Source organism: Mus caroli, chromosome 17, assembly GCF_900094665.2.
Source record: "Mus caroli chromosome 17, CAROLI_EIJ_v1.1, whole genome shotgun sequence".
Taxonomy (NCBI): domain Eukaryota; kingdom Metazoa; phylum Chordata; class Mammalia; order Rodentia; family Muridae; genus Mus; species Mus caroli.
Genome location: NC_034586.1, coordinates 49,821,989 through 49,833,526, shown reverse-complemented (window position 1 = coordinate 49,833,526; position 11,538 = coordinate 49,821,989). Strand labels below are relative to the sequence as shown.

At 41.0% G+C, this 11,538-nt stretch overlaps 1 pseudogene; it reads right to left on the bottom strand.

The window, feature by feature from the left end:
- Positions 1–4,025: 4,025 nt before the first annotated feature.
- On the bottom strand, positions 4,026–5,673 carry LOC110284336 (annotated as a pseudogene).
- Between the last annotated feature and the right edge of the window lie 5,865 nt (positions 5,674–11,538).

The window sequence follows — 11,538 nt, the reverse complement described above, 5'->3', positions numbered from 1 at the left end:
GTACCACATTTTCTGTATCCATTCCTCTGTTGAGGGACATCTGGGTTGTTTCCAGCTTCTGGCTATTATAAATATAGCTGCTATGAACATAATGGAGCATGTGTCCTTATTACATGTTGGAATATGTTCTGGGTATGTGTCCAGGAGTGGAATACCTGGGTCTTCAGGTAGTACGATGTCCAATTTTCTGAGAAACTGCCAGCCTGATTTCCAGAGTGGTTGTAGAAGCTTGCAATACTACCAGCACTGGAGGAGTGTTCCTCTTTGTCTACATTCTCACCGGCATCTGCTATCACCTGAGTTTTTGATCTTAGCCATTCTGATTGGTGTGAGGTGGAATCTCAGGATTGTTTTGATTTGCATTTTCCTGATGACTAAGGATGTTGAACATTTCTTTAGGTGCTTCTTGGGCATTCGAGTTTCCTCAGTTGAGAGTTCTCAGTTTAGCTTTTGTTTCTAAGTAGGGTTATTTGGTTCTCTGGAGTCTAAAGTCTTGAGTTCTTTGTATATATTGGATATTAGGCCTCTATCGGATGTAGGATTGGTAAAGATGTTTTCCCAATATGTTGGTTGCCCTTTTATCCTATTAACAGTGTCCTTTGACTTACAGAAGTTTTGGAATTTTATGAGGTTTTTTTTTTTTTTTTTTTTTTTTTTTGAGACAGGGTTTCTCTGTATAGCCCTGGCTGTCCTGGAACTCACTTTGTAGACCAGGCTGGCTTCGAACTCAGAAATCTGCCTGCCTCTGCCTCCCGGGTGCTGGGATTAAAAGTGTGTGCTACCACACCTGGCTCATTTTTTGGTTCTTGATAATAGAGTATAAGCTACTGGTATTCTGTTTAAGAATGTTTCCCCTGTGCCCATGTGTTTCAGAATTTTCCCCACTTTCTCTTCTATTAGATTCAGTATATCTGGTTTTATGTGGACGTTTTTGATCCACTTGGACTTGAGCTTTGTGCAGACAGTTAAGAATGGATCAATTAACATTCTTCTACATGTCGACTGCCAGTTGAACCAGCAACAATTGTTGAAAATGCTGTCATTTCTCCACTGGATGGTTTTAGCTTCTTTGTGAAAGATCAAATATGTGTGGTTTCATGTCTGGGTTTTCATTTCTATTCCATTGATCTACCTGCCTATCTCTGTACCAATACCATGCAGGGTGGTTTTTTTTTTAAATCACTATTCTTTGTAGTACAGCTTGATGTCAGGGATGGTGATTCACCCAGATGTTCTTTTATTGTTGAGAATAGTTTTTGCCATCCTAGATTTTTTTGTTATTTCAAATGAATTTGATAATTGCCCTTTTTAACTCTATGAAGAATTGAGTTGGAATTTTGATGGGGATTGCATTGAATCTGTAGATTACTTTTGGCAAGATGGCCCTTTTTACTATAATACTCCTGCCAATCCATGGGCATGGGAGATCCTTCCATCTTCTGAGTTTTTCTTCCATTTCTTTCCCAAAAGACTTGAAGTTCTTGTCGTACAGACCTTTCACTTGTTTGGTTAGTGTCACACCAAGATATTTTATATTATTTGTGACTATTGTGAAGGGTGTCCTTTACATAATTTCATTCTCAGCCTATTTATCCTTTGAGTAGAGGAAGGCTACTGATTTGTTTGTGTTAATTTTGTATCCACCCACTTTGCTGAAGTTGTTTATCAGCTGTAGGAGTTCTCTGGTGGAATTTTTGGGGTCATTTAATATACTATCATATCTTCTGCAAGTAGTGATATTTTGACTTCTTCCTTTCCAATTTGTATCCCTTTGACCTCCTTCTGTTGTCTAATTGCTCCAGCTAAAACTTCAAGTACTATATTAAATAGAGAGGGAGAGAGAGGGCAGCCTTGTCTAGTTCCTGATTTTAGTGGGATTCCTTCAAGTTTCTCTCCATTTAGTTTGATGTTGGCTACTCTTTTGTCATATATTGCTTTTACTATGTTCAGGTATGGGCCTTGAATTTCTGATCTTTCCAAGACTTTTATCAAATGTTGGGCTGTTGGATATCATCACATGCTTTCTCATATCTAATGAGATGATCATATGATTTTTTTCTTTGAGTTTGTTTATATAGTGGATTGCGTTGATGGATTTCCATATATTGAACCATCCCTGTAGCCCTGGGGTGAAGCCTACTTGATCATAAAGGATGATCATTTTAATGTGTTCGTGGATTCAGTTTTCAAGAATTTTACTGAGTAGTTTTGCAACTATTTTCATAAGGGAAAGTAGTCTGAAGTTCTTTCTTTGTTGGGTCTTTATGTGGTTTAGGTATCAGAGTAATTGTGGCTTCATAGAGTCCAATTGGGTAGAGGACCTTTTGTTTCTATTTTGTGGAATAATTTGAGGAGTATTGGGATTAGGTGTTCTTTGAAGGTCTGATAGAACTCTGCACTAAACCCATCTTGTCCTGGGCTTTTTTTGGTTGGGAGACTATTAATGATTATTTCTATTTCTTTAAGGGATAGGGAACTGTTTAGATGGTTTATTTGATCCTGATTTAACTTTGGTACCTTGCATCTGTCTAGAAAATGGTCCATTTCATCCAGGTTTTCCAGTTTTGTTGAGTATAGGCTTTTGTAGTAGGATCTGATGATTTAAAAAAAAATTCCTTGTTTTCTGTTGTTATGTCTCCCTTTTGATTTCTGATTTTGTTAATTGGGTTAATGTCTATTTATCCTCTTGTTAGTCTGACTAAGGGTTTATCTATCTTGTTGATTTTCTCAAAGAACCAGCTCCTGGTCTTGTTGATTCCTTCTATAGCTCATTTTGTTTCTACTTGATTGATTTCAACCCTGAAACCTTGATTGATTTTCAACTTTCCTTTTGTTCTAGTGGTGCAGGTGTGCTGTTAAGATACTAGTGTTTGTTTTCTCCAGTTTCTTTTTGCTGGTACTCAGAGCTATGAGTTTTTCTCTTAGCACTGCTTTCATTGTGTCCCATAAGTTTGACTATGTTGTGCCTTCATTTTTATTAAATTCTAAAAATTCTTTAATTTCTTTCTTTATTTCTTCCTTGACCAAGTTATTGTTGAGTAGAGCATTGTTCAGTTTACATGTGTGCATGTGTTTTCCATTGTTTTTGTTGGAATTTACTACCAGTCTTAATCTGTGGAGATCTGATAGGGTGCATGGGATTATTTCTATATTCTTGTATCTGTTAAGGACTGTTTTGTGACTGATTAGATTGTCAATTTTGGAGAAGGTTCCATGAGGTCCTGAGAAGAAGGTATTTTCTTTTTTACTTAGGATGAAATATTCTATAGATATCTGTTAAATCCTTTTGGTTCATAACTTCTGTTAGCTTCTCTGTGACTCTGTATTTTCTGTTTCCAAGATCTGTCCATTGATGAGAGTGGGGTACTGAAATATCCCACTATTATTGTATGATGTGCAATGTGTTCTTTGAACTTTGGTAAAGTTTCTTTTATTAATGTGGGTTTCCTTGCATTTGGAGCATAGATTTTCAGAATTGAAAGTTCTTCATGGTAGATGTTTCCTTTGATGAGTATCAAGTGTCGTTCCTTATCTTTTTTTGATAACTTTTGCACGAAAATCAATTTAATTTGATATTGCAATGTCTACTCCAGTGTGTTTTTTGGGACTATTTGCTAGAAAAATTGTTTTCCAGCTTTTTACTCTGGGGTAGTATTTGTCACTGAGATTCATTTCCTTTATGAAGCAAAGTGATGGGTCCTGTTTCCGTATTCAATCTGTTACTCTATGTTTTTTTTTTTTTTAATTAGGGAGCTGATTCCCTTGATGTTAAGAGATATTAAGGAATAGTTGAGTGTTGTTTCCTGTTATTCTTTTTGTTAGAGGTCTAATTATCTTTGTGTGTTTCTCTTCTTTTGGGTTTTTTGAAAGAAGATTACTCTTTTGCTTTTTCTTTTTTTTCTTTGTTTTTCTTTTTTTCTTTTTCTTTTTTTTTTTCTTTTGGAGTTAAGATTCTTTAGTAGCTATTAGTTCAGACATATGCCCTGGTTCTTCGATTCCCCTCTCCCTATAGGTCACAGGAGCAGGTTTCTTCAGAAGAGCCTGTGGGGCTGAGAGTGCTGAGCCCCAGGGTCAGAAGCAGAACTGGAAAGCCTCCAATACATGCTGCTTCCATGTTTCCAGGCTGGGCAGCAGGGAGGAGAGGCCCAGGACGTGCCAGGTCTCTCCGTCAGACACCATGGAGGTTTGGTAGGACAGCAGCTGTACAACCGCCTCTGCCAGGAGGCCGATCATAGTGGGCAGCATCACAGGGTTGGAGGGCTTAGCCCGGAATATGAGCAGGGGTTGGCCCCTGCGTAGTGGCACCTCTGGTCTGAAGACAGCTCCGTTGAGCATCTGCAGCATTGGTGGTGCCCTGGACCAAGTCCACAGCTTGGTAGGGGGCACCTGCCAGGGGCACAGTCAGGAGGCATTCCCCGCTGCCCTGCTCCCCTGGAACCCTAGGGTTGTGGGAGGTGGTGACATTGAGGCCAGCCTCTTTCACCAGTAGCTTAGTGTTCACTAAGTTCATGTTTGCCTGCTTAGATGCTTCTCTCAGAAGGCCGACAATGACTGCAGGGCTCAGGCAGGTACCAGCATTCTTCAGAGATGTTCCTTGTGTAACCACCTGGATGGTCCCTTTAGGGGAGCCAGCCCAGGCGTGCATCAGTGTGCCTAATGCTTCTGCCAGATCAATCCAAGGCTTGGTGTGTGGAGAGAAGGCACTGGTGAGGGCCTGGGCGTTCACAACACTCGTTAGAGATTTCCCCTTCACCATGTCCACAAACTGGACTGCGATTTCCTCCCCACAGCGGCTCTGGGCTTCCTTGGTGTTGGCACCCAGGTGGGGACAGCTGATGACATTCTCATGGTCCACTAAGGCCCATGGTTCCGTGGTGGCTCTTCTGTAAACATATCTAGTGCAGCCCCAGCACACTGACCAGACTGCAGGGTACGCAGCAGGGCACCTTCACCCACAATGCCTCCTCGAGCACAGTTCACCACTTGCATGCCTTTCTTGCACTGAGCAAAGGTGCTGTCATTCAGCAAGCCTGTGGTGGAGGGCAGGAGTGGGGTATGGATAGTTATGAAATCACAGAGAGGCCAGATCTCCAGCGGCGGCTGCTGAACATCAAAGGAGGCCGCGACTTCAGGAGAGATGATGGGGTCATAGCCTACAGTCTTCATTCCAAAGGACTGCATTCGGGTGGCCACCTCTCTCCCGATTCTGCTGAGGCCAAGAATTCCCAGTGTCTTCCATTCAGTTCTGTCTGTCCCCATGAACTTCTTCCGGTCCCATTTGCCATCTTTCATCAAAGCCGTTGCCTGGGGAATCTGCCTGGCCAGGCACATGATCATCCCACAGGTGAGCTCCGCAGCACTGAGGCTGTTCCTGTTGGGGGTGTTCATGACTAGGATGCCCTTCCTCGTGGCAGCCTCCATATCCACATTGTCCACGCCTGTACCAGCCCTGCCCACCACCTGGAGCTTCTCTGCTGCATTGATGACATCAGCAGTGACCTTAGTATCTGACCGGACAAAGAGGCCTTCACAGTCCTGGAGTTCAGCTATCAGCTCCTCCTTGCTCAAGTTCTGCTTCTCCACCACCTGCAGCCCTCCATCTTGCAGGATCTTCCGGCAGCAGGGGTCCAGGCTGTCACTGATGAGTACTTAGCACAGATTTGCGAAGGCCATTGCTAGAGTCAGGCCTTAGAATCAGTTGCTCTGGGTGGGCAGAAGCACTTAGTTCAGGAAACTGCAAGCAGGGCTGGCTCTGGTGACTGCTTTCTTGCTTTTTCTAAGGTGTAATTTTCCTCCTTGTGTTGGAGTTTTCTCTCTATTAGCCTTTTTAGGGCTGGAGTTGTGGAAAGATATTGTGTAAATTTGTTTTTCTCATGGAATATCTTGGTTTCCCCATCTAAAGTAATTGAGAGTTTTGCTGGGTATAGTAGCCTGGGCTGGCATTAGTTTTCACTTAGGGTCTGTTCGAAATCTGTCCAGGATCTTCTAGCTTTCATATTCTCTGGTGAGAAGTCTGGTGTAATTCTAATAAGTCTGCCTTTATGTGTTACTTGACATTTTTCCTTTAGTGCTTTTTAATATTCTTTATTTGTTTTGTACATTTGCTGTTTTCAATATTATGTGATGGGAGGAATTTCATTTCTGGTCCAATTGACTTGGAGTTTTGTAGGCTTCTTGTATGTTTATGGACATCTCTCTTTTTAGGTTAGGGAAGTTTTCTTCTATAATTTTATTGTCGATATTTACTGTCCCGTTAAATTGCGAATCTTAGCTCTTTTCTATACCTATTATCCTTAGGTTTGGTCTTCTCATTGTGTCCTGGATTTCCTGGATGTTTTGGATTAGGAGAATTTTTTCTTTTTCTTCCTTCCTTCCTTCCTTCCTTCCTTCCTTCCTTCCTTCCTTCCTTCCTTCCTTCCTTCCTTCCTTCCTCTTCCTCCTCCTCCTCTTCTTCCTCCTCCTTCTTTTTCTTTTAGAGAAGAAAAAGATTTATTTGACTTACAATTCCAAGTTACAGTCTATCATTCTGGGGAAGTCAACAGAAACTCAAGCAACTAGTCACATTATATCCATAGTAAAGAACAAAGAGAAAACAAACATATCTTTGCTTGTTAGCTTACTCTCAGCTGGCATTTTCTTCCCATAATGTCCAGGACTTCCTGCCCAAGGAATGGTATTACCCACAATGGTATGGATCTTACTTTTTTTTATTTATTAGATATTTTCTTCATTTACATTTCAAAAGCTATCCCAAAAGTCCCCTATACCCTCCCTCTGCAGGACTACCCAACCTACCCACTCCTGCTTCCTGGCCCTGGCATTCCCCTGTACTGGAGCATATAATCTTCACAAGACTAAGGGCCTCTCTACCCAATGATGGCCGACTATGCCATCTTCTGCTACATATGCAGCTAGAGACACAGCTCTGGGGGTACTGGTTAGTTCATATTGCTGTTCCTCCTATAGGGTTACAGACCCCTTCAGCTCCTTGGGTACTTTCTCTAGCTCCTCCAGTGGGGGCCCTGTGTTCCATCCAATAGATGACTGTGAGTGAGCATCCACTTCTGTATTTGCCAGGCATTGGCATAGCCTCTCAAGAGACAGCTATATCAGGAGATTTTTTTCATTTTTCATTTTCTTTGATTGTTGTGTCAATATTTTCTATGGTATCTTCCTCCCCTGAGATTCTCTTTTCTATCTCTTGTATTCTGTTGGTATCTATGACTCCTGATCTCTTTCCTAGGTTTTCTATCTCCAGGGTTGTCTCCCTTTGTGATTTCTTTATTGTTTTTATTTCCATTTTTATATCGTGGGTGGTTTTGTTCAATTCCTTTACCTGTTTGCTTGTGTTTTCCTTTAATTCTTAAACAGATATTTGTGTTGCCTCTTTAAGGGCTTCTACCTGTTTACCTCTGTTCTGTATTTCTTTAAGGGAATTATTTATGTCCTTCTTAAAGTCCTCTATCATCATCATGAGATGTGATTTTAAATCAGAGTCTTGCTTTTCTGGTGTGTTGGGGTATCCATGGCTTGCTGTGGTGGGAGAACTGGATTATGATGATGCCAAGCAGTCTTGGTTTCTGTTGCTTGTGTTCTTAGCCTTGCTTCTTGCCATCTGGTTATCTCTGGTGTTAGCTGGTCTTGCTTTCTCTGATTATGGCTCTTCCCTACTGTAGGCTTGTATGTCAGCACTGCTGGGCCACTAGCCCTCTGCTGGTGCTATTTGGGCGGAGAGCTGTGGCACATGTTCAGCTTCAGCGTGCAGACAGAAACTGGAAAGTTCCTGTCCCTTGCTTTTCCTTGGTTCTTGTGTCCTGATGGTTCTGGTCCTCCTTGGGCCAGGAATTTGAGTGGAGGTGATGGTCTCATCTGTGCTCTCAGGTGTGTTAGCCCTCCTGGGAGACCAGCTCTTTCCAGGTAGGATTTGAGTATGGAGAACTGTGACACATGGTCAGCTTCAGGCCCTGATGGAATCCTGAAGCATCCTGTCTCAGCCGGCTCCTGTGTTTCTGTGACCTGAGCACTCTAGGCGTGTTCATTAGAGCAGAAGTCTTACCTATGCTCTCAGGTATGTCAGCACTTCTGAGAGACTAGCTCTTTCCTGGCCGGATTTGTGTATAGAGAGCTTGGCACAATGTCAGCTCAGTGGGTACAGATGGAAACTGGAAGTATCCTGACCCAGGGTACTTGTTTTCTGTGTCTGAGGGCTCTGGGCAGGTCCCTTTTCAGCCATGAATTAGAGCAGAAGTTATGGTCTTACCTGTCCTCTCAGGTGTGTCAGCATTTTCTGGAGACCAGCTCTTTCCCAGCAGGATTTGGTTATTGAGAACTGTTGCACAGGATCAACTCAGGTGCACAGATGGAAATGGGAAGTTATTATTCTATTATCTCAGCTGCAGGCCACTAGGCTCTCCTTGTCATTCTTGAGTGAAGGTCAATGGCCCTAAAGGTATGTATACTTTACTCCATATTATTTCTTTAGCTATCACAGAGGACCTGTGTAAAGTATTTCTCTGTTCTGAGCACTCTAATGACTTGGATATAGCAGTTAATTTTGGGGCAGACAAAAGTATAGTGCCATCAGGTTATGTCTGCCTGTTATGTCCTACAGAATCGTCTCTCTAGCTCTGGATCTTCATTGTTTTTTACAGTTTTAGTTATATCTTTCACTATGTAAAACTCATACATATTTTTGTACCTGTTCCTCACAACAGTCATGAAGCTTAAAATAGATTTCCATGAGTTTCTGGAGGTCGTTTTGTCTCAAAGTCTGTGGGTTATAGTTTGTGAAAGTTGAAAATAAATTTCCACATCAATAAAATGTTCACATTTCAAGTGATGCATTGAGTTGTGGAAAGGCATAAGAAATCCCCCATATCAATGAAGCATTCATTGAATATTCTTTGTGGTCACTCAACATTTGAATAGTCATTCCTTCATCTGAATATACACTATTCTTTGCATTATTTAGTTTACTTCCCACTTATTTCTTCATAAACTTGCCAGACAAGGAGCAATCCCAATTTAAAAATAAAAAATAAAAAACTTTAAGGGCAAGACAATTGGGATAAAATAAATCTAAACTCCTTTCTATCTCCCTTTCTTGCATGAAAATGGATTAGCTGCTTTATTTTTAAAATACATGATCAGTTTGGGGCTTTTTAAACATAAACTAGATTTGACATTAACTTAAAAATTAATAGAACTGCTATTTACCTGATAAACATTAAGAAGATTTGTGGGATTGAAGGCCTATTTCAAGAAAGCACATGGGAAGAGAGCACTATAAGAAGGGAAGAGATTTTGGAAACTGACTAGTTGGAATCATGGCACTGAATACTGCAAGGATTGAACTATACTAACTGAGAGCCAATGTTTGAATTAGGAAGAGCTAACAGTGCTGATCAGAAATGTCCTGTCTATGTAATAGTGCTACACATAAGTGCTGATCTGAAATGTCCTATCTATATGATGGTGCTACCCATAAGTGCTGATCCGAAATGTCCTATCTATGTGATGGTGTGACCCATATACCACACACTTAACATTTAATGTGTATTTGACAGGTCTCAGGAAGATCACATATTCACAAATGAGCCCAGGCTGGACTCTATGGTCCTTTTGTAGATTGTCTGCTTACCCTAATGACTCCTACTTTGATTAATTTTATACCATTCTATTGTCATTTCTTGTGGTTATTTCCTGTACTCCTGGAGTTCTTTCCAAGAAGTCTTTACCTAGCTTCCATCTTAAAGAATTTTATGTATGTTTTTCTCTAGCAATTTCAGTGTCCCAGGTCTTACATGAAGGCCTTTGACACATTGTGAGTTGATTTTTTTTTTTTTTTTGTGCAAGGCAAGAGATACAGATCTATTTAAAATTTTCTGCATATGAGTTTGAAATTTTTCAGCACCAAAAGGAGCTGCCTTTTCTTTCTTTTTCAATAATATGAACATGAAATGTGTCTGATAAGCTCATGTGTTAAAACATTTAGTCCATAACAGTGGTACTGGTTAAGAAGGTTACAAAACTTTTAGGAGGCAGAGCTTTACTGGAGGTAATGTGTCATCAGGGATGGGCAGTAAAGACTTGTAGCCCAACCTCTTTCCTGTTTATTCTTTGCTTACTGGTGATGGGCACAATGTAACCAATTTTCTTATGTTCCTTCTGCCATGTCTTCTCCATCAGGATAGACTGAATCCCTGGATAAAAACTTCCTTCCTTAACTTGTTTCTTGTCAGGTGTCTTAGTTAGGGTTTTACTGCTATGAACAGACATCATGACCAAGGCAAGTCTTATAAAGGACGGCATTTAGTTGGGGCTAGCTTACTGGTTTAGAGGTTCAGTCCAACCTTCAGTCATCAAGGCAGGAAATGATAACATGCAGGTAGGCATGGTGCTGGAGAGGCTGAGTGTTCTATATCTTCATCTGAAGGCTACTAGTGGATGATTCACTTCTAGGCAGCTAGGGTGAGGGTCTTAAGCCCATACCTACAATGACAAACCTACTCCAACAAGGCCACACCTTCTAATAGTGCCACTCCCTGGGCTGAGCATATACAAACTATCATGTCAGGTATTGATCAAAGCCATAAGAAACAGATAGTTGGTACTGAGGGGATGTATTGCTTTGATAAGCTTGACTTTGCCTTAAGACCTTTGAGGCTAGTTGGCAGAAAGAGTAAGAAAGTATTTTGAGCTGTAGAATAGAAATGTCTGGGATACTGTAAGATGAATTTAATGGACCACTCTGGTGAAAGTTCTGATGACCCAAATACAGAAAGAAATATGGGAAGTGGTAGGTTCCAGAGAGAATCAAGGATTCTATTTGGAACTATTCTTTCTGCTCAGAATTACTCTATGACTCGAGGTCTTTTGCAAATCTTTTATATTCACTTTTGAAATTAATTAATTAATTAACCATTTTTTTTGTGTGTGTGAGCTTTGCTTGCTTGTATGTTTGTACAAAATGTATGTTCAGTGTCCACAGAAGCCAAGAAGAGGGTGCAAGACCCCCCAGAACTGAGTCACCAATGGTTATGAGGTGGTATGTGGGTGTTGTGAAGAGCAGCCAGGGTCCTTAATCATTGAGCCACCTCTCTAGCTGTTGTACACTTGTTAGAGGCTCCTGTTTCACTCCTGCATTAGAGAGCTATGAGACTAGAGCCTTCCACAGTAGTACTTATGTCTTTTCTGTGTGTCACATGCCCTTTTCTGAGGACTTTTTACAAAGGTATAGGGTCAGCTCTTTCTCACGCCAACTCTTCTCCCCAACTGAGTCACATACCACACACCCAGACATTTTTTTTTACTTAATTAACTAATTTGTATATTTAATTGGAGATGGTGCCTTGCTGAATAATGAAGGGTGTTCTAAACTTCACTCTAAAGCCCAGGCTGGCCTTGAACACTGATCTTCCAGCCACGGCATCCTGAGTGATGAGACTAAAGGCATGGACATTCACTGTTGTTTCTTCTTTCTGTGTTCTCAAGGATCTATTTTTTTCCTTCTAAAAAACAACCTATTTTTTTTATTTG